Source organism: Ooceraea biroi, chromosome 10 (assembly GCF_003672135.1).
Source record: "Ooceraea biroi isolate clonal line C1 chromosome 10, Obir_v5.4, whole genome shotgun sequence".
Taxonomy (NCBI): Eukaryota; Metazoa; Arthropoda; class Insecta; order Hymenoptera; family Formicidae; genus Ooceraea; species Ooceraea biroi.
Genome location: NC_039515.1, coordinates 10,465,246 through 10,488,445, shown reverse-complemented (window position 1 = coordinate 10,488,445; position 23,200 = coordinate 10,465,246). Strand labels below are relative to the sequence as shown.

General features: G+C 46.9%; 1 protein-coding gene and 1 long non-coding RNA gene across 2 annotated transcripts in view; both read right to left on the bottom strand.

Annotated features, from left to right (window-relative positions):
* The window catches only part of LOC105284997, a 56,391-nt gene extending 43,583 nt beyond the window's left edge, over nucleotides 1-12,808 (bottom strand). Inside the window, exon 1 of the mRNA XM_011348905.3 lies at nucleotides 11,780-12,808. The gene's annotated coding sequence lies outside the window, so the exon portion shown is untranslated. The remainder of the gene's footprint in view (nucleotides 1-11,779) is intronic.
* A 3,194-nt stretch (nucleotides 12,809-16,002) lies between these two features.
* On the bottom strand, nucleotides 16,003-21,551 carry LOC105284998. The gene is made up of 3 exons (XR_894975.3): nucleotides 17,681-21,551; nucleotides 17,251-17,476; nucleotides 16,003-17,173 (listed from the first exon to the last, which is right to left on the bottom strand). It is a non-coding gene; the product is annotated as an uncharacterized LOC105284998 (long non-coding RNA).
* Nucleotides 21,552-23,200: the final 1,649 nt, after the last annotated feature.

Below are 23,200 nucleotides of genomic sequence, written 5' to 3'. Positions count from 1 at the left end.
GATTCCGCGCTCAAAAAAGTTCTTATCTTTTTCAGTAAAAAACAATTCCAACAACGATTTGATATCCTCATCAGCAGTAAAGGTTTTACCATTCAAGGTGTTTTGCAAAGAACGAAACGAATGGTAATCTGATGGTGCCAGATCTGGCGAATATGGTGGATGTGGTAACATCCCATCCAAGCTGCAACAATTTTTCACGAGTGACCAAACTTGTACGTGGTCTAGCGTTATCATGGTGAAACACAACACCTTTGCGATTCACCAATTCTCGACGTTTCTGTTTGATGGCATCATTTAATTTATCCAGTTGACGACAGTATACGTCCGAATTAATGGTTTGATTCCTTGCAAGCAGCTCAAAATACACAATACCTTTAAAGTCCCACCAGACTGACAGCATAATCTTTCTTTGGTGAATATCTGCTTTTGAAGTGCTTTGAGCAGGTTCATCACGCTTGCTCCACGATCTTTTTCGTTCGACGTTGTTGTAGACGATCCATTTTTCGTCGCCTGTTATCATACGTTTCAAAAATCGATCATTTTCCTCACGTTTCAAAAGAGAATCGCAGATGTCAATACGCTTAGTGAGATGAATTTCTTTCAGCTCATGTGGTACCGAAATATCGAGCTTACTAATGTATCCAAGTCGTTTTAAATGGTTTTCAACACTCGATTTCGATATGTTAAGATTCTCAGCAATCTCTCGGGTCGTTAAACGCCGATTGGAATCGATCAGTGCCTTTATTTTGTCATCATTAATTTCGATTGGCCTTCCTGAGCGTGGTGCATCTTTCACATTAAAATCTGCAGATCGAAATTTAGTAAACTAATTTTGACACTGCCGCAGTTTTAAAGCATCTTCGCCATATACATGACATAACTTTTTATGAGCTTGCACAGCGTTTTTCCCTTTTCGGAAGTAATAAAACAAAATATGAGGAAAATGTTCTTTTTGATTTTCCATTTTAAAATCGACGGCAAAGAAACAATTGTTAACGAAATCGTGTACTTTCTTTTTGTAAAAGAAGCTTGAACTGTGAGTTGTTAACCTACATAATGAATTTGCGGTTTAGAATGAAGTTAGTTACATTTGAAGACATGTATGTCCATCTATTGGAAAAAAACGCAATTACTTTTTGGCCAACCCAATATACGCGAAAATGATACTTTCAGTTTACAAAATTCATGGCAAATATTGATATAATTATCAGAATTCTCTTACCATCTCCAATATTTGATGTATTATATTTGATGTATAATTACGAATGAGACTCGAAAAAAGAGAAATGTGATATTCTCCCCCTTTCGACGCTACCAAAGCCACCGCATTATCGCTAACGTGCATTTAAAATCTGCTCGACTGACTGATCGTCGATAGACTGACGTCCTATCTGCGGCATTATGGTAATTGGCGATTCAAATTCCGCACAAAATTCTACGAAGACTTCGTTATCGCGGCAAAACCGCGAGAGCGTACAAAACTCGTGGATTATTCCAAATAATTCGACCGTAGAAAAATCCAATGTTCCGTGATAGCGAAATCTCTCACTCTCTCTCTCTATTCTCTCCCTCTCTCTCTCTCTCTATTCTCTTCCTCTCTCTCTCTCTCTCTCGTCCTCTCTTCTCTCGGTGCAAAAACGCAGGAAGCTCCGACGAGCAATTATTTATCAAAACGATGAATTATTTTTCATCACGTTTCCAGGTTCTGTCAATCGCTCCATCATGGGAATCTGGCCGCGGTCCATATTTTATTTATATTTCACCCGTAACCCGATTGTCCTCCCCAACGTCAATCGCGATTCGGTCAATTGTTCTCAACGAATCGCTCGTGCAAATGCGAGCGCGCGGCCGACGCGCGCGTGCTGCACCGCGTCTGCAACAATGACGCGTAATAACCGTGGCGTTTTTTTAATTAGCATCGCGGCAACGCGGTTTATCTCGTGGCGCGCGAGCGCTTACCCGAAACACACGAAAGCGCTCCGCTAAAATTACGTCGACCTCGTTTTCGCGCGGACACCGGCGCGCCGCGTAAAATTGAGATCGCGTTCTCTTCCACCTATGCGTTTTTCCCTATTTTTAGATAAATCTCATTTGCATAATAGCGCCGCATGAAGGACCGCGCGACGCGCGTTTCCCCGCCTATGGCGTGCGAATGGCTGAAGAACGGCTGGCCGAATTGCTCTCGTTTACGATAGACTCGCGAAAAAACTCGCAGAAATATGTCACGCGCGTTTCATTTCATAAAACTCCAGTGACATGCGGGCGACGCTCGCACGTCGCTAAAAGACTGTAGTCTGTATCTGAAACCCTCCCCGATGGTGTTGACGATCGTGGTTTCAACCTACTGCCTGTCCATAACATTGCAGAAATCGAAATTTCGATAGATGTTAAGAATAAGGTGACATCATCATCTTTATTTGTTTATATCACTTTATAATAAACAACGAGCGACGACTAAAAGTTTTTGCAAATTAATCAGAGCCATCTTCTTGATAATTCTTGAGAATTATCTTCAGAGCCATTCTTGATAACATATGTATATCAAGATCAATGATATCGTCGGCCCTAATGAGATCACCCCTAATCATAATTGCAACATTTATCAAATATATTTACCAAAAGTTTTTGCTTTGATGATAATAATTGGACAATAATGATAATAATGAAATAAACATGTTATATAAATATTTTTCTCCCTTTTCAATTTTCCACCCGCAAGGAGAGTTAACAAAGAGCGGGGATTCATCGGAAAAATTAAATTTACGATAATACTGGATAATCAAGTGACACTAACAGGTAGCTCAAGCTTTACATTGGTCGGGCAGGTGGAACCCCGCATTGTCCCCGCATCGCGAAACGAAGATAGGAATACGAGATGCCACCCCCGAGCGTGGTGTTCGCGACTTGCTCGCGCGCGGAATCCGCGCGCAAAACCGTTCTCAATCGCCTTATACGGTTGAGATGATTCGATTCGAGCCGGCTGTCAGCCTTGACAATCGCGCGTGCTCGAGCGGCCGATTACGCGCGCCGTAATGGACTGCCATTCGCTCAGGAGGATCCGTTGTGCGGCGGACAGATTGGCGACGTGGCTGCACGAGACGCGGACGTAGGCGAGAGAAGATGTCCTGCACCGATCTCGGCCGCCGGCTACGCCTCGCTTCGCGTGGAATTCCGGATTTCCGGGGCGAAACACCACGCGTTGTACGAAAACGAGCGAACGCGAGGACTCCATCGCGCCGGCACGCTCCTTGTAAGGAGGGTCGACGAGAGGGAGGATACGTGTATTCTTCCGTCGTATTCTTCGAATTACTCGCACATCCGGAAAGATCCGCGTGACAAGTCTGCGCCGACGACACCGCACTGCTGCACGGCGCATTGGTGAGATTATTTATAATACGCGCGCGCGGATGCGAGCGGCGCCTCTTTTATTAAGTTATTTACATATATTTGTATCATTGTTCAGGCACACTTGTAGTCCGCCATTAGAGAAGAAAAAGGTTTTCTCATTCACGCGCGTTTCCGAACTGTGGAGGCGCCAAAGGGATGATCGGTGTTCGTTCCACTACCGTTAGGTCATCTGTACATGTTAATTCCGCGGTCCCATCCGCAACGCGTGCAATTATGCGGAAGGTGTCCGGAAAGACTGATCAGAGTGACGGGGTGTCGGGTGAACATTGATTAACGATTTCGGCGATGACGGCCATTAGTGATAGCACATATATCGCAAAGTGTTTAATCTAAATTTACCCCACTAAACATTTTCCCCGCGCTACCGAAGATCGCGCGATACTGACGAACGACTTAAGCCACGATGATTTATTATCCAGATCGCACGATAGGTGTATTCCGCACTCTCTCTCTCTCTCTCTGCTGCGCCGCACGTAAAATGTAAATCCCAAAAGGAACTAATCAAATCGTTACACTTTACGACTCTGCGAATCACCGATCGTAAAGAAACGCAGCCGCCATTCTCGCTTTGACCCTTTAACTGTGAGTACTTCTTCAATGTTTAAAAGCAAATCGTCGAGATTCGATCATGCTGTCCCCCCTCGTTCCATCCCCGTGAAATCAATAGAACGCGCGGGGTTTTCGTAAATCCGCCTTCATGAGACACGACAAGCAAATCAGAAGGTGGAGACAAACTTTCTGCTCTCCCGTCTGCTGTCTTAAAGCACAAAAAGTACGCGCAAACAATGCATCGCACAATCGCTTTCCTTTTAATGTCCGTCAATCCTGCAGGAATCGTTCGTGAAGTGAATTACATGCGTTTCTGGAGACGATTGCTCCGCGGGACAAAGTTGAGCTCGTGGAACTGAGTTTATCCATTTGCAAAGCCCGATTAACTCATTTACTACCATTTCGGACAATGAAATAACTCCTCCATTGTGCCAATGTTCATCCAAGATGCTATCACAGTGTGTAAAAATCAAATTACCGCACACTGCCCTTCTTTGCAGTAACGCGATAGAGGAAGCTACCCGCTGTTACGCACTATACTGTATACTCGACGGAACATGGTTAAACACGAATTCTACAGACTACTTCAGAAAAGATTCGCCATTTTTTCGCAAATATTGTCGCTTAAAAGTAGTGAGGATAAAAGTAATAAGTGTTTCGAGAGAAAAAGAGATAATGTTATTGTACAATTAATATTCCTTGTACACGTCCTTTACTTAAATTTTGGTACATTGTCACCGTTTTGTATATTTTTATCGTATTGAGACCTAAAAATGTAAAATTTCGGGCAAGCCCTGTTCTCTCTGGAAATCCCTGTCGAAACGTTCAGTCTCGGTCGACGAAGTTTTCCTCGTTAAAGTCGCTTGAATACTGCATTCTCAAAATTCCGAGCGGTTCCTCCCGGGACACTCTGTATAAACGCGAAAAATGGCTGTCAAGGGTGCAGTATACGGGCTTAAAACGTCTCGCTCGACGAACTCGTTCGCGCAAGAAGTTACGGCCCCGGCAACTCGACACTTTTTTGAATCGCTCTCGTAATGGAAGCGTACGCACGCCGGGCACTCGTGTAATTACTTGCAAGAATGTACGCGATACGAGATCTCGTGCAATATAAGTGGTATTAGCGTGCTGTTTGGTCAGGCGTTACACGCGAAAGAGAGCACAAAGCGACGCGGCAAGCTCGCTCGTCCGCGCTCCATCGACGGCACGGTGAAAAACTTTATCGGCCTGTCGGTTTCACCTACGATCTGCATTAATTTGCACCGATTTGCATTACGGCTTTGCTCGCAGCTTTCGACAAACCGAAATTTGCATTAGCCTGGTACCAACGCGGCGAATAGTGTCGGCCCGCGCGTTCCCGTAATTGGCCAGATTGCCACGTTTAGAAGTAGCGATTCGCCGGGCTCACCGCTTCGCAACACGAATCGATTTCGACAAAATCGTACACCCTCCTCTCCTTTTTGCTCCTCTCAACCTTCCAGCTTGCACCCTCTCGCTGCCGCCGCCGCCCGCCTTTGGCGAGGGCTTACACTACCGGATTGCCGTTAAACCGACTGCCCTCGGATTTGAAAAACAGAGCTCGGAAACGACGACGACGGCCACGTCGCCCCGAGTCGGGCATAAACCCGCCCGGAGAAATCTGCCGCGATTTACGTTATGTCGCCTCGAAACGCGCCGCTCGGTCCCGGGCGAAACGTGACGTCGGGATTAATTCTCAATCTTTTCCTCCGTGGCTGCGCCGGAAATACGGAAATAATCAGCGCCGAGTGTGTGCTGCCGTCTGTGCGACACTACGTAAATGGAAATTATGTGTAACGTGCCACGGGGCACATTAAGAACGGCCACCGGAAAAAGAGAGAAGAAAAGAATTTGGCGGAGAGTTATTCCTCTCGCGAATTATATTTGTCCACATTCGTTCTATTTCTTCTGCGTTTCTTTCTGATTTTTATATTTAATACACCCTTCATAATTTTGGCCTTCCAACAATACGCCAGCGTTCGCTGCGAGAAACGAGGCCAGAGTTGGAAACTGGTTACCGAAGTCGTCGTTGAAAGTTGAATAAATCATATTTATTTAACGTATTCAAAGAACGCCTCTGTGTGCGGAGTTAACTGAACGTTATTTCAGAGCTGCACTGCGTAGAGCGATCGCGAATTTCTTCCTTTTTTACGAGCAAATAAATTCGACCTTTCCATTAGGAAAAACGTGGATAAACCGGTGCGCCGACGCAGCTATTTGCGGGTCGCTGTGGAAAAAAAAGGTGTTGAAACAATACGAGATAAACGTCATCGGTTTTATACGCCTCGCGTCTCCCGTCCCGTATTAATTTACATTACAAATGCGCCGGATACCGACGAATCAAAATTTGCATTACTCGCGTCGCGCGCTGGTGTGAGTTAATGGATATAGAGTGGGCATTCGATTCTGCAAGTTGCACGACTACCATTCAGGTGTGCAGTCTGTTCCTTGATTGGGGCAGCGCCCGAAATGGGACAAATCGATCAAAGTTCTGCTTCCTAAATGCTGCCGCACATTGCTAGACATCGATGATCACCTATTCCGCGTAAAAGTCATTAGTGACTATCCAATAAACCTGACCATTTGTCTCAAGGAAGCGAAATTCAATATTGTTACAAATGTTACAAATGACAAGGCAACAAGAATCATTACGCTCTAATTGTAGTCTGCCGTGTTCGCATACTTTTTCAATTTATTGTTATACTTACGTCGGTATCGATTGCTTTTATCGCTTACTTTCCTTCTGCCAAGCAATTCCGCGCCTTTCAGACGCCTTGCGTGCCTTGATTGGCTGTAACACCAATAATCGATCAATCAAGTGCAAATGACGCATAAATGTCTGCGAAATTGGGGAAATTTAATTATGCAGCTTCGAAAGCTCGGCTTTTTCAATGAAGCCGTTCCGAACACGTCAGTGCAACTTCATTAATGCATTGTGTTACACCCTCGACGTAGGCTAACTGGCGTCTGATGGCGCTACGGCATAAGATCGACGAACGTTAAACCGCCCCCGTATTACGTAGCACACTAACTAGTTACCTCCAGGTCGAAGTTAACTATCAGACTGGCATAAGATCAGGAACTTGCAAGTAACAACGCAAGCCGGTAACGCTCCTTCCGCTCGTCAGATTATTCGATTGTGCGCATATCGAGAGCAACGAGCCGTTCTCCATTAAGGCGAATTCACGCGCAGAACTTGCCAGTTTTAGCGCACCTGGATTTGTCACGAGTTACGTAACGTGATATTACGATACAATACGACGATAGTGCCCATAACAAGTCCACAATGAGTCAAATCAAGTTGAAATTAAAACACTCGAATCCCACACAGAGTTCTGAAACCTTCTCCACAATTCTCAATTTCAGCAAGACGAACTTTTGACGTAACAAATTAAAAAATGAGATATCTTTAGATCAATGATTGCGGATCATCAAAGAGATGTTTTGTGCTAACAATGCGACATAAATCCAGAGAGATTAGTGCGTGCGCGAACAATTAATACTCGCGTGTAACGTGGGGCAATCACAGTAGTTTGCAAAGTAATTTTTAATCATTTTGTTAATGTGCAAAGATAATAATCGGTCAGAAATTATTACGCGTCACGTGCACGTTACGTAAACATGTCAGCAAACTCGAGCAGTTAAGTGACTGTTATCGCATGCAGCTACGTTGTTAATTACTATAATCCCCGTCTTGATGCACACCCTGATAGTCACCCCCGTTTAAGAATACATTTCACTTCGCGTTAAAAATATAGGTACTTGAATCCCTCGCACACGGGAAGCCGAATACGTTAGATCTGGGCGGCCGCAGCCCGCAGCACATCTCGGAAGCAGACGATCGATCTCGCGTCACGGTTACCAGAATCGCTCGTTTCCTTGTACATCCTGCTCCCGGAAGACACATCTCGCGGATATCCTCGTTCTTATGCGCGGTGCACGATACATTCCTTGCGATCTGAGACGTTGATCCCGCGAAAATCGAAGACAATCGCGGGACGGATCGTCGGATTACATCGTCGCTCGGTACATGGCGTCGAGTCTGTATAAAGCCGACTTGTTTCACTCGTTGTTCAATATGTTTCAAGAAAGTTATTTATATATATTTGTAACCGCGTTCGGGCAAACTTGCAGTCCACACGGATTCCCATTAAGTGCCGTTAGAGAGAGAGAGAGAGAGAGAAAAAAAGCTTTCTCATCGACGAAAAGCAACAGCGGCGGCGGCGGTGGCGTAGAAAATTGCAAGTTTCGACCAAAGTTCCAGCGGAGATATTTAAAGTCACTTAGCAGATCTCAAAGTTAACTTCTTACCGGCGATGATCGACGATGCGCGTGATCGTGCCGGGGTGAGATGTGTCTGATCGATCGGGAACGTGCCGGCCGATCTCGTTTGCTGGACCGATACGAAAGACGACGGCACTTTGCAGGAGTGCTTACTAACGACCGCACATATTTGTCGGATTCGCAGTTTGATGAATGGAAACTGCGCGCTATCTAAACGCGGAGTTAAACGCGCACGTTGAACGCTCCCCGAGCAAGCGAGCAGCGCACGTTGCGTTTATTATCGCGATTGAGAGCAAAGTTCACGAAGACGGTCCCGAGTGGATTACGTTCCAAACTAATCGTGGACGTGCATGGAGATAATCCGGTTACCCTTTTTCGGGTTGCCGGGGTTCTTTTCGGGGGCTCGCGCGCGCACGCACGGACGAACGGACGGACACGCCGGAAAAACCGAGTCAATGATTGCATTAACGATTAATTGCGAGGCAATTTGACGCTCCCCCCTTCCTTCTCCCACGGCCGTTCGTTTACGATAATAGGCACGAATTAATAGATGTAATAGGTGGCGACAATAATAGAATACAATACTGTATTAATTTCGCGATAATGGATTGCGAATGCAATATCATGCGCGGGCAGATTTAATTGGATTATGTATTTAGTAAAAGTAAGCATGCGTAATGGAAGTTAAGCACCGCGCTTCGCTCGCGGCAAGAACTGACTATTATGAGCGCGTAACTTAGGTAGTAACCTCCCGTGTGTGCGGCATACAGAATGAATGGCATTAGTCACTTTCGAGTTACACTCACTCCGTGCAAGTACGTGTAATGGCAATGCAGTAATCCAGCACATAAATGTCTCTCTTCTATCCAACAAACGATTTCTTACGTACGATTAGACAAGTCTTGCAATTAATGAGGATCGTCAAGGATCGATAACATTGTTTTCGGAATTGTATCAACAGGAAAGGATACGAAATAGTCAGGATCGAAAGAGACTCGGGAATACCAATTCTCATCTAACGCCCTCTTGATGGAATTAGTTATTTTGTGGTGTCGAGAGCGAAAGTTTATATGGCCAACAGAAAAGAGGAAGGATACTAAAACCGACTCCAAGTAAATCTCTTCTACAGCTTTAGCCGAAACTGACGGAGAATTGACAGGCCACGTTAAAAGAGATACACCCGAGAACAAATTCTATCCGAATTTATAGCGACCAATGTTGGTTTGCTGCCAACGCCATCCGGCTCCGAGCATGACCGCAAGAGACGTACAAAATGATGAAGGTATACTGCTCGTCGTTATATTTAATAGGATTTCTTTTCGCTCAGGGAAAATCGCACGGACAAATTGTGCGATAGCGTTTGACTCGGTCTACCAAATTATGCTGCATATTCTAAGAAATATTCGATTTAAAGATAATCGAAGGTCGATGATGGATATCATATCAGGACATTATGATTGAACTGGAAATGACGTGCATCACGCACGAGCGTTCAGTAAAATCGACACACACGAGCGTTCAGTAAAATCGACACACACGAGCGATGAAAGACCTAAATAACCCAGGAAATTTCTACTACAAAAATGGCCGAAGGGATTCTTTGATAAAAACGCACTTTAGCACCTCCGGAACGTTTCACTGTTTTACGAACCATGGAAAGTCGGGTTCCTGCCATTACGGTAACAGTGTTTTATTCTGTACGTCGGCACTAAGTGGACGGCCCTTACATAAAACCAAATGAATTTAAGAATACCTTTGAAAATAGACGAGTCCAGGGTGCCCGGTTTTTCCAACGAAAATTTGTTTCAACAATGCAAAAGGCACTCTTTTAATCTCGGAAAGAGGCCTTCTCGGACGCACATTTGTGCAGAGCCCCCGTCGTTTATATTTTCGATGAATGAACAAAATCTCCAGAGTAAATTGGCCTTGATGTGCAAGCGCTCTTCAGCACGCTAAAGAGCGGTGCAATTCATTTTCTACAGTGCTATCATAAAACGAACGTAAACAAACGAGCTTTCATTCACGTGCATTAAGAAGATTTTACGACTTGTCGGACAGACACTGCGATTTTCACGCGACATTGCGTTGCGACTCGTCCCGCGCGACGCATTCTGATCACCGATCTGTCTGATTGTGAGACACTGATCGATACCGTCAAGCACGTATCGCCGAAGGTTCCCAAAAAGAGAGATTCGCTTTCGGATAACGAGCTTCTAACGCGAAATCGAAACCTCCATTGCGTGGACGAACTCTCTGACAAATCTCCTCGGATTCCTTCAATCTTTCGCGACGGGGTGCGCGCATATCCCTCGCGGCGGGGGAGATTCGGAGACGAGGAGACCGTCTCTGGTAACCCGAGTCAGCCACCCCGCCTCGGGCCGAGCCGAGCCGAGCTCTCGAGGAAAGCTCAGGACGATTACATCGAATTCTTTTCCCCGGAGCAGACCGCCCGCTCGCCCTATCGGTCGCCCTATCTCGTCGCGCACCCTTCTCTCCGCCGTCAAGCAGCCCCCTCCTCCCTGTCCCCCGCCATCCGGCACCCTCCCGGCCTCACGACACACGCAGCCCCGTTCGAGTGTTTACTCGCGTGCTCGAGTTCTGTCAGTATCACACGCCGTCCGCCAAACAAATCGATCCCCCTCCCCCTCCCCCTCCTCCACCATCCTCTTGGACGTTCGCGTGCACAGAACGGAGTTTTGGAGCGTGTGCACGGCACGACACGGCATCTCGCCGCTTGACCGATTTTCCTCCCCGGGTTTGCCTGCAAAGAGATCGCGATTCGCGCATGAAACCGAATGCGACTGCAGCTGCGAGTTGCAGCGCGCGAGCGAGCCGGGGAGGTCCGAGAGCTCCGCGTCGGACCGCAATTGCAATTCCGATCGTACGAGAGTGCGATGTGAGAGCGCCTAGGCGGAGGCTCGATCTCCAGCCGTACGCGGCTTCTGCAGAGGCTCGAGGCTCCGAGTTTCATGTTTGCACATTCGGCAGGCAGGATGTGATCGACGCAGAAATTTATTTGTGTATCAGGTTCGGCCGGACGCGAGCCGCGCGCGCGTAAATTCCACATTATCCGCCAACGAACAATCATTTTATATTCATTACGATCCTAACGGAACAAGCCCGTGTCACACGAAACTGTATAAATGTATAAATGGACCTTAATAGACCTCCCTCTCCTGATCCAACCCCTATAGTAATTGCGTCAAAGCAAAGTGTATCGGTTTCCGGAGCTCTGCTGCAGCACCAACACGCTCCATTATCGCACCGAGATTCCAAATCCCCCGACTCGATTACGCACTTAGCTATTTGCGATCATGTAATACGTCGTGCTGCATTTCCGGTGCTACTCTCCCAAAAGGGCAACGCGCGGAAGGGCAAACAAAGGCGAGCACGTCGGCGAGCACGCTCGCGCGCGCGGCCAGCTGCGCGCTCGGGGGATGAAAAGGGGGTCGCTCTCTCACCTCTGCCGTCGTTTTGGCCGTCGGTGACCGCCAGAGTCGTGTTACAGCATGCTACTTACATGTCCAAGGATCGGCCACGTTGAACGCCTCACTTAGGTGTACCAAGAGGGAGGGGTGGTGGTCGCTTCGCGAGGAATCGACGGGTCGGTCGTCGAATACGCGTGTGACGAGACGACGTCCAGATTGCGGTGAAGGAACGAACGGACGGACGACGGACGAACGAACGAACGCACGCATGCACGCACGCACGCACGCATGCACGCACGCATGCACGTACGCGCGCATCCACACGCACGACGCGGTCTCGTCGTCGGCGTTTCGTTTAGTCGTTCGCTCGCGAGTCACTGCGCACACAATTCCTCGTCACCGTTGTTGCTCCTCGCTCCGCACTGCTCGGACACCGTCGTCCTGATCGTTGTCGACTGCGTGGACATGGTTGTTATCGTCCTGTCGTCGCTGAGGCACTGGTCCAGCGACACGATTGTCACAACACGATGTCCTCTCGCCGGATGAAACGCGCTGAGCGACCACGCGAAACGTGCCCCTCGCGCCGAGGGTTGTGCACGCCGCGCGCGACTGGACACGGCACGACGCGAGCGTGCGAGCGAGCGTAATGCGTCCGGGGTGTCGCGGTGTGAACGAGCCCTTCCTGCTCGCCGCTGTCACCCGGACAACCGGGTATCCCCTTTTTTTTTCCCTCGGCCGGCCGACTGGTTACTGAGCCGGAAAAGGGCTGAAGGGTGAGGAAGGGCGAGGGCAGGTTGGAGGCCTCAGGGAGGCCTGTTTTGCGAGAGCCCTCAGGGTGCGATTTTCGAGGGTGAGGGCTGCGCTCACGGCAATGAGCCGCTCGTGTATTTCGTCGTGTGGGATGGTGCGCGACCTGCGACACGGGTACCTCGCGGATAGTAGCGAGCACTCTGCACGAGCTCTCTCGGCCGGGGATACACGAACGTACGTACGAACGAACGAACGAACGCAGTAGTAGAGCGGACCGAACGGGACGGCCAAAACGCGTCGGGGAAGGAGTAGGAGCGGGCAGAGGAGTCGGATGCGACGGCGGAGAATGGTAGGAGGAGGTGGAGGCGGAGAAGGTGGTGGCGGCGAGCGAAGGGGCGACGCGGAGTGGAGAGCGACGTAATCGTTTGGGAGTGGGGACGACGGGGGTTGAAGGCAATCGGGGGTGGCTCGCCAAGCCCGGTGGTCTCGCGCTTACTCGCTCGCTCGCTCGCTCGCTACTCGATCGGCTTGTTTTCGTTCATCTCTGTCGCCGCCGCTGCCGCTGCCGCCGCCGCCGTCGTCGTTCCTGCTTGCGCAGCAAACCTGCCGCCACCACCCCCACTACCGCCGCCACCACCACCACCATCGCCACCACCGCCATCACCACCGCCGCCTCCGTCGTCGTCGCTGCCGCCGCCACCCGCCGCCGCGACCCGGCCAAACCCAGACCCGGCGCGGCGTAGGTACCACGGGCTCGCGACTCCGAGCTCCAGGCCGCCCCAGCTGCTCGTCTCCCACCATCCGCGCGAGCATCCCCTTCCGGTTCCCAGTGCCGTACGTACATGCGACGGCACCGCGACTCTCGGGCGCGTGAATCGACGAATTGATCCGGTAATGAGCGCGCGGACCGTCGATGATGGGTGGGACGACGACGGTCGCGTCGCGTACGAGCGCGACGCACAACGACGTCGAGGATCCGGCGAGAGAGGCGGAAGTGCCGCCGCTTAATTGCCGGCTGCGTTCGCGACGGACGGACGGATCGGCGTCGTAGGGACCGGCGACGTTCCCCGCGGTTTCCCCTCTCGGACAGGGAGCATTCGGTAGCCACGCGCTGCTGGTCGAGGATATTGACGAATCAAGGGGCGCCGGCCGAAGATCGAGGCGTACGCTCTTTTTTATTCTCGGGTCTTAGGATCTCGCACACCTTTCCGGATGCCTCTTAATCTCGGATACGATGATAAATGAAGTGATTTCTGTAGGAATGAGCCGAGTGCGGGTTAAGCTCGGGGGTGTAGAAAGCGTGTCGTCCAGAAGTCGAACATATTGACGAATTAAGGGTCGAAGATTGAGACGCGCGTTAATCCCTTTCGTTCCACCCTTTTCGGACACGTTACTGGTCTCGAGTAAGCAAAGCTATACAACTTTCGAAGAAAGGACGGCTGGGAGGCGGCTGATTTCGGGGGAAGCGTGCCGCGTCCCCGGGAATGATCCCGTATTAAACTGGATAGTATCGAGAGCGTAACTGGATAAGAGCGGATAAGGTCGGATGGAAATCCCATCGAAATATATTTGGATCCATGCGGATTTCGCCCGATACCATAAGTTCCTGTATGGAATTTTTCGGCGACAGGGGGTGTGGGCGAAGCCCCGGCGGGCTGTGAGCCCAGGCGGATCCGACGACGCCGATGAACTCCGCGGAGACCGCGCGGCGGCAGCGGACGCGGCGGAGATATTTTTATGAAAAATTCAGCTCGCACGTTTGTGGCGAGGAATTTTTTAACGAGCGACGCGGTAAAAAGTTCGCCTCGAATTGGAAATTCCGACTGCATTAGCGAACTTTCGTGTTCGGGATGCGCGCGGGCGCGGGCGCGCGCCACGGCCCGGTTATTATACGCTAAGAGAGCGTAGCACTGTGCGCGCGAGCAGTCCAGAACGTTTTAGGAGGAAAAGAGAGAAACAGAAATGGGCGGAGGAGAGGAGAGGGGGAGGAGGCTTATAGGGAGAGAAAAAAATAGGTACGGGAACGGAAAAGGAAGGGAAACGTCGGAGACATTACTTGACCCAGTTTCTTCCCCCTTGGTAGTCGCGCTTGTTTCGTGCTTCTACGTAAATGGTCCACTCTTAAAACGGCCCGGCAATCAAATGCATACGTATAAATGGACCATCTCCGCGTCTCCGGACGAGGGGTTTTATGAGGAACGGGCGATCGTACCCGCGCCTGCAAAGTGGCACTTGGTTATGCGATCGTGTAGAAGAATTGTAACGCCCACGAATCGAACACGCGCGTTTACAGCGTTTCCGGTGATTCGGTGCGTCACACACGTGTCACGGCTGTGTCCGTTCTTCTTCGCTCGATCGACAAAGGGAGAGAGAGCACTTCTTTCCTGATTTCTCTTCTTCGGAAGCTATTAACGTGCTTCAATTTATTCAAGAGAGAGAGAGAGAGGATAGCCAATAATAATTATCCACGCGAAACGAGACGGTCATACCGTGAAAGAACGGTTTAACTATCCGAACAGAAGTTATCGATTCGAACCGGGAATTTGCCACTTGAATTAAGCAGGTAACGAGTCACAAAGGTGGACTTACTCCCGGATATTGAATAATTAGTGCGCGGTGCGGAAAAGGTTCCTTAAATTGAGGCCTTGTGTACGGAAGATTCGCAGAATTAACAAGGAAGCGTTAAGGAGTGGCAACAATATCTCTAGAGAGAGAGAGAGAGAGAGAGGGGGGGGACAGAAACAGCTGGCCAATATAGTACTTCATTTTGCAACGTTTCAACGCTTCCCTTTATGGTGGCATTGAAAGAGTTACGCTCTTTGACAGCAAACGACGTAGCACGACCTATACAGAGATAGATGGAAAAGAGAGAGAAAGAGAAAGCAAAACACTTTAATTGGCCGATGACAGGCTATTGAGCTACGACGATTGTTTTTCTCGGAGCATCGCGATCCGATCGCTTTTGGCGTAACCATGTGAGCGTTAAATATTCCGTTTGAATAAATAATCGCGCCTCGCGGATCGATTTGCGCCGACAACGTGGCGCCCGTCGAAAGACGAAGCGTACTTCTAAAAAATAGAAAAAGGAAGAGACTGTCGCGAACAGCGGTGATATGAATTTACCTCGCGTGTGATAACATTAGCGAGAGCGACGTGACACACTTGTTATCTATCGTGGCGCATTAAGAGTGTCTAATACTTGAATATCGTAAATAAATTGACATATCGATATAAAAAATAATTGATCATACGAGAGATATAAGAGATACTTTATAAAAGCAATCTTTGAAAACATTTATTTAATTTTGTTATTCGCATCACACTCTCCCCCCGGAGGAATTATAAAGTGTCAGTTTAATCTACAAACGACACCGCGTGGAAACTAGATTTACATTGTATCCTTTGCGCAGGCTAACTAAATATAAGATTTAAATTAAATAAAATTAATTAAAGAAATTTCCTTTTACTTGCTGTACAATAGAAACGCAAAGGTAACTCTGAAGGGACGTGTATCCGCGGAAACGTTTATCTTTTAATTATCACCGATTAACGTATGAACAGCTTAAAAGTCACTACGATATCCTATCAAGATTTCTTTCTCGTAACATCCGCACAAGCGTGTCGCTGTTTTCGGCAGTCAGCGACTATGAACGCGAGATCGTTCTCTAATGCGCGTCGCCCGTCGTCGGCGAAGAGAGGAGAACATAATGACACTAAATTTCTCGTGACAAACGAGGCGGCCACTCCGTGATAGCGGCGGTACCATTTTTAAAGCTCACGCTCCGCTAAAAACGCTCGTGGGACACGCTTGAAGGCGCGTCGTCGCTGCATACGTATGCATACGTACGCGTTACGCAGTGCACCTAACGCATACACATGTACACGTGTATACGCGTGACGATCATAAACGCGCCAGCCTGCGTGTAAACGTCTACGCTTGTCCCACGTCGTTGCGTAAACGTGCGCGGGCATGCACACACACACACGGAGGGGGATAAACGCGCGCGTCACGAGCCAAAACCCCTCGCGTATTAAATTCGAGCCTCGTGGGCTTGACAGTCGCCAGTCATTTAAAGGATGGAAGTCCGAGGTTCTCGAGGACCGCCTTACGGCACTACGCCAGCGACGCCGATCTCGTTCTTTCGCCCTTTCCTGGTCCGTTCGTTCCTGTTCTCTGCAGCAAGGGACACGGGTTCCTCCACCCTTTTCCTCTTCCTCTCTGCCTGTCCGTTTCTCTCTGTTTCGCATTCTCTTCCCCTCAAGCTCCGTGCGATCAGCATCGAGTGCCATGCCGGTACCTAGTGCTTGCAGCTAGCGAGCTCCTTGCACACACACGATGGAGTCCACTCGAACGAATACCTTATGACGCAACGAGAGGAACCGGCCGCTCGTCTTTTCTCTCAAGGACGAGGGAGAAGCGTCAAGGGAATCGCCGTTTACGGCATGGTGGACCACACAGGGGGATGAAACGTGTACGCTCCCGTATATATAGTATATATATCTATATATATGTATACATATGTATGTATGTATGTATGTATGTATGTATATATGTATACACATGTACAGAGTGTCGCGAGAAAAGTACTTCTAAAATGGATTTGAGGAAAGCGGGGGAAACAAATCCGACGGTGTCCGCATCCATATCCCGCGTCGAGCGCTAAATGCGGCCGTTTGAGTTTATCTCAGCCCGAGATAAGGGTACACGCGCCATTCTCGCCTGGTGCAGATAAAATCTGGAATTAGATGGTTTAGTGTTGACGTTTGTCTAGCTCCCGCAAGAAAAATAAATTTCGTCTGACGTATAACGTACGTATAAATTTGTTGTTTCGTTTTTTTTATACTCTATATCTTGTGTTTCATATTACATATCACTCTGTATGGTGCGGAGATGCGATCGAGGACAAAGGAATACGGGGTCGGAAAGGCAAAGAGCCGCTTTTTTCCGTTTGATCGATCTTTCAGGTTTGATTTTCGGGATGAGCGTTTAACTCCGAAGCCGCCGTCGATTGTGTGAGCTGACTTTAATCCCAGAGAGCCTGAAAAAATTGCAGGTGTTTTAATTCCTCGTCCAACACCGCAAATTTCTTTTTCCATTTTTAATTGGGCCGTTAGTTTATGAAAAAATACTTTACATACTGTCTATTAGTAAATAATAAAATGTTATTTCGCCATTTTTTTCTGAGATTAGACATAACTGAATTGATTGCTGGGTTAGTTACGATAATTGTAATTTTACGTACGTCGTTGTAACAATTTCGACAATACTAGATACTGACATAAGCAGCAGGAATGTCAGCGTGATCGAAATGATGCAACCCTGCAGATAAGTATGCGGACGCAGCTGAAAAATAAATGTCTTATCGGAATCTCATATGTCAACCGGAAACCAAATTCTAAAATGCGCAGAGTCGTGGCAACAAAAGCCTTCTTGCCAGGACAAAATGCAATTGTATAGGTTTCGTAGAACGGGCCTTGAGACCTTGTTAGCAGCGGTTCTAAATTGAAATTCCTCGGACAGATAAGGCAACCCCTCTGTGTCGAGATACCGAATGCTACCACCACGGTAGTATCTTGCGGAAGGGATGCATCAAGTCGCAGTAAGTAAGAAACAAATACGAGAAACAAACACGTTACAGGGTTTTTATCGAAAGTGCCATTAACAACGCGCCGTTGATTAGAACAAGAAGTTCCATGAATTTAAGGAAGTAAGATAAATTATTTGTTAACCAAGAGTTACCGATCGTTTAATAGTTATTTGGCAAATAATTGTCAAGCAATGATTCAATATTTTGAAGAATTTCATTAAAGGTATGATTGAAACAATAAACAACCTGTGAAAAATAAGTAAACCAGAGGAGAAAAATGCAGCATAATAATATCCTTTTGTTTAAAAATAACTACAATATAATAAATTTCATATAAGATTTTCTTATAAGTTCTCACTATATACAGCATAAATAAACGGAATATAAAAGTACTGCATGCGTTACTGATCACTTACTAATCTTACTCAAAGCGAACAACGAATCACCACAGAGAGAAAAAGCTTCGAAAACTTCGACATCGGGAAGAGGTAGAAAGGTCCATTCGCATTTGATCGATGCCTCGAGTTTGATTTTCGCGAGGGGCGTTTGTCTCCTTTGAGAGGGTGTCTCCCTGGTGCGACAAGCTCAATGGACGAGTTTGCCCGAACATACCAAATACGACAAGAAGGTGCCCGGCCCTTCTGACGTTCGTGTGAAGATCGCGCGAGCATCGGAGAATATCAGGAAGAAAGAGAGAGAGGGAGATGGAGCATCGGCTGAGAAGGGAGAAAGACAGAAACAGCTTGGGGACAATAAGAAATGAGGGGCAGGTTTTTTTCCCCCGTTCGATCGATCCATCGAGTCTGATTTCTGCGAGGAGCATCCGTCTTCCGTGCGGTCGCTCGATGAGTCCATTCCGGCATTCCAGACGTCGCGACGTCGTTTGTCTGTCACGTTAGTGCCTTCACGAGAGCACGGGGGTGTAATGCCCCTGAAAAAAACGTGTTTATCGGTGACGAAGACGCGCAGAATGATATCCGATTCTCGTTGACTCTCAATGAACCGATACGCTTGATTACAGCATCCACTCCTGCAAAACTATTCCTTCCCGAGATGATCCATTCTTGAAGGCAATTTTTCGATAATCATAATCAAATTGCCTGTCTGTGATTTAATTCCTGAAAATCCTGAATAATTCCTCGCTGGAGGGAAATCTCTACCTACATCTCTCGAACAAACATAAAGGAACTCCGTGACATCGCCGTCAGTTCCCGCGGGATAAAAGCAGGTTTATTTAGAACGCGGTAACCAAACAGCTCGATCATCCACGAACACTCTTGCATTAATTGGCACGGATTACAGATGCAGCGGGATCGGCGTATGGAAAGTGCTCGGAAAACCGTCGAACAAAGTATCCGAAAGGGAATCGGTTGCCGGGGGTGGCGCGCGTTAAGGAAGATTAGTCGACCGCGGAGCGCCAATAAGCAGATCAGCGATGCGAGGAATCCGGAAGGAAGTGCCAGGTAAGAGAAAGATGTAAAGACAGAGCGCGGCTAGCTCTTTCGCCGTTCGATCGATCTTTCGAGTCTGATTTCCACGAGAGACATCCGTCTCCGCTACGAACTCTCGAACTCGCCGGACAAGTACGTGATGGGCGCAGCTGGAAGATAAATGGCGAGTTACACCGGGACAGCGTAAAAATGGATTCTCCTCCTTTCTCCTCCTCTGTCTTCCTCCGCGCGCTGTTACAGCCGTTACATCCCTGTTGCAGCATCTGTTGCAGCGATCCCGCGGCAACGTTTTTAACGCGTTATCGCTGCGCGCGCTGTCACAATGCCGCAGCAAATTATTAAAATGAAGATTGCTCAACGTGATCGCACACAAAAACATTTATGCACGCTTAATAGTAATTTAGAAGAGCGCGTGCGCATTTGAAGCCACGTGAAGGTAATTTCAACGTCGGCGGAAATAATTAACGCACTTCCTCTAAACCCGTTACACACCGCGGATGTAATAGTATCACATTATATCTCGTGTCTTTATTATTTTATTATTTCGGAAGATACGTTAATTTAAAATGCATGTAACTGCGTTATTATCACGACATAATCACGGTTGCACGCGCGCGCGCGCGCGCGCGTGTGTGTGTAGCCGAGTTATCGGAATGTTTTTTTAATCATTCGATATAGCGACACGATGCAACATTACGTGTCCGCGAGTGACGCTAAATACTTAATGATGCCAGCTATAATTGAATGTGCACTCGTTGCTAATAATTTACGTAATTATAAAACTTGGAATACTCGCGGATTTCGCTCGCGGACTTACCGCGCATGAAAACTATCTTGGGCAATGTCCGCGCAGAGCTGCCAAAAACGGATAACCCATCAAATATTCGCGCTGGCGTTAGTTTCGTTCGTTCGTTCGTTCATTGTTAATCTGCCTGAGCGCGGGGACAATTAGCTACACTTCAATTTTTTACATTGCGGCCGCGTGAGGCAAGAAAAATATTTTGCGTTCGCACGTACGTGTCTTTCTCGTATTTAAAATTCCGACAAAACACACACGTATTGTGTCCTAACGAATGTTCCAACGGGGAGAAAAAAAGAGAACACACGGACGACACAAAGCGGGGACTCGAATTTTTGTCGATAGTTCACGCGTCCACTTTGTTTGTCCGTCATGTGTTTAGGAGCGAAATTTCGCGAGCGGATTGTCAATTGTCGAGCGGTGTCTTCTCGATCTGATGATCCTGCCGGAAGAGTCGTCTTATTCGAGCGACGTGACTGTCGAAAAGCGTGTCGCACTTGCCGCGGAAAATCAATACTCGCTTATGTGAAAGATGAACTATAACGTTACGGGGTCTCTGGCAACGGCGACGCAAAGTTGCTTCCCAGTTCGCAACGTTCTTAACTATTTCTTCGAATTTTGTTTGTTTGATCAACTAGTTTTTCCGGCGGCGGGCTTTGATGCCAAACCGCGGCATTCGGTCGAAGTACGCAAACCGTTCGCGCATCGATCGCTCACATCAAAAGCACAGTGCAGAAACGGGAAACGTTTCCAAGCCGGTCTCGCGATTCGTGAGCGAACTTCCTCGCGGTTTAACGTTCTTAGAAGGAACGTTGACGAATACCGTTTGCAATATACATTCCGAATAGACGACGACGACGACGACGACGACGACGATGACGTCTAACTCGCACGATACGTGCAAATATGTTGAACGGGTAGTTCGCGAGTTTCCTTTCTGGTTTTCGATCGTCGCGAGGATAAGCGTCGTATAGAAAGCGTTGCTCGATATTTTTCCGTCGAATTACGCAGCGAATACCTACAGCAATCTATATCAGAAATCATCCGTAATGTGAGACAAGACACAACATTTTTCTTACGAGAAGATTGGTCGGAAGTAAATATAGAGTGTCCCACAGCTCTCTCCCAACGTTCATTTTAATTTTAAATTCTGTGATGAAACTGGAGTCAACTTCTGCTGTGGAAAAATTTCGAGGAAATTCGCCATGTGTTGCAATTTTTTAATATTCCGTATTAAATATAACGATAATGAACATTGAATTAAAATTTTTAAAGAACAAAATTTTATTAGAATTTTAATGGACAATAAGGTTTTGAGGTTTTTAATTAATGATATCCTAGAAGCGTGGCTCGCGAAAGCTTTTACGACTAATTACAATAAGGAATAATTGATTACAGTTGGTCAAATAATCCATCGTTAAAATTAAGGCCAACGTTCATAAGCGATAAGAGGAGGCTTTCACGTTTTTACATCAGAAATGGTAGCTAGCTTCTTTACTTCCTTTTTTTTCTTTTTTATAATATTTCCATCAGTTTTTCTGAAATTTTCGCAAGTTGCGTGTTCTACGAGAAAAGTGCATAGAGCTTATTATGGTTCACTGCGACTCTAAGAAATTAAAATTGCTAAAATGTTATTAGCATTTTGTACATTACGCCCGAGAGCCAAGAAAAGATATGATTCGCAGTTAACTGATTGAACAGCACTAAGAAACATATAGTTTTTCTTTTTAGATGGTTACTTTAAACATATACGTTTTTCCCTTTATTATTTTAATCTATTTCAAGAACGGTACCCTCTAAAACATTTTTACGATACACTTGTCAGTTTCGATGGCAGTGCGAAATTAAGTCTAAAAACTTTGAACGTCGCTTTTTTACCGTAAAACGGACAAGAAAGTAGATGTAAACAAAAATATATGGTGAGCGTAATGAGGGGTTACTCGTAATCTGCCGGATTTAACGCCGATGTCTTAAAGATTTCAGACCTACCTTAAATCCGTCGTTGGCGTTAATGCACAGTTTGCGTGACTATCCCTTGCGCTGTAAAGCCAGATTTAGAATTAAAGTGGCCGTAAATACTTACAAATAGTCCTCATCAAAACAGTATCATCATTGATGATGCAATTAATCTCGTCAGCCCTATTAATTAAAAAAATTAATAACTCTCTTAAGAACGTAGCAGGACTGTAGCAAAGATAGAAAGAATCAGTTCCTTCGTCGAATATCTTCTACAGGAATAACAGAATGTCTCTTGGATTCTTTAGTTTCTCCGGGCAATATTCATCTCACGAGAGGATCAGTGTTTGATTAGCTTCTTGGAAATATTATAATTTCCCGCATTCTTCGAAGGCTCGCCATTTGTCATCTTGGGATTGGTTTCCTTTCTGTTCGTCGCTGAATAATTCACGGAAAATATTTCGCGCACGATCCAACATACGAATACGTGAGATATTTGTGTGTCAAAGCTTGTGTTTTTACAAATAACATAGGATAATAATTATAACATTCATAATGATAACTTATAATTATCGCAAATACGATGGCCGAGTTTCGACAGTCTGAGATATTAATCGAAAATCCTTTTGGATCATCGTTTCGTGCAGAAATCCAAAAGATCTTCAGTGTGCTAATATGTCAAGCGGCCAAGCAGAGTGAACCGAAGATAAAAAATCATGGATACATTTTTCTATTCAACCTGTGAACAATGACAAATTGCTCTTATCTGACAATGAGATGACGTCAACGGATACTTCGAATTTCTATCAAATTTTTCGTCTTGCAAAATTCTAAGTAGCGCAAGCTTAATTTATATATTTATTTTCTAAATAAGGTAAAACAATTTTTCGGAGGGAGATCTTTAAAAGGTCTTTTGAAATGTCTTTGAAGAAAGAAAGCTTTGTCTTTGGATCTTTATAACGTTTTCCC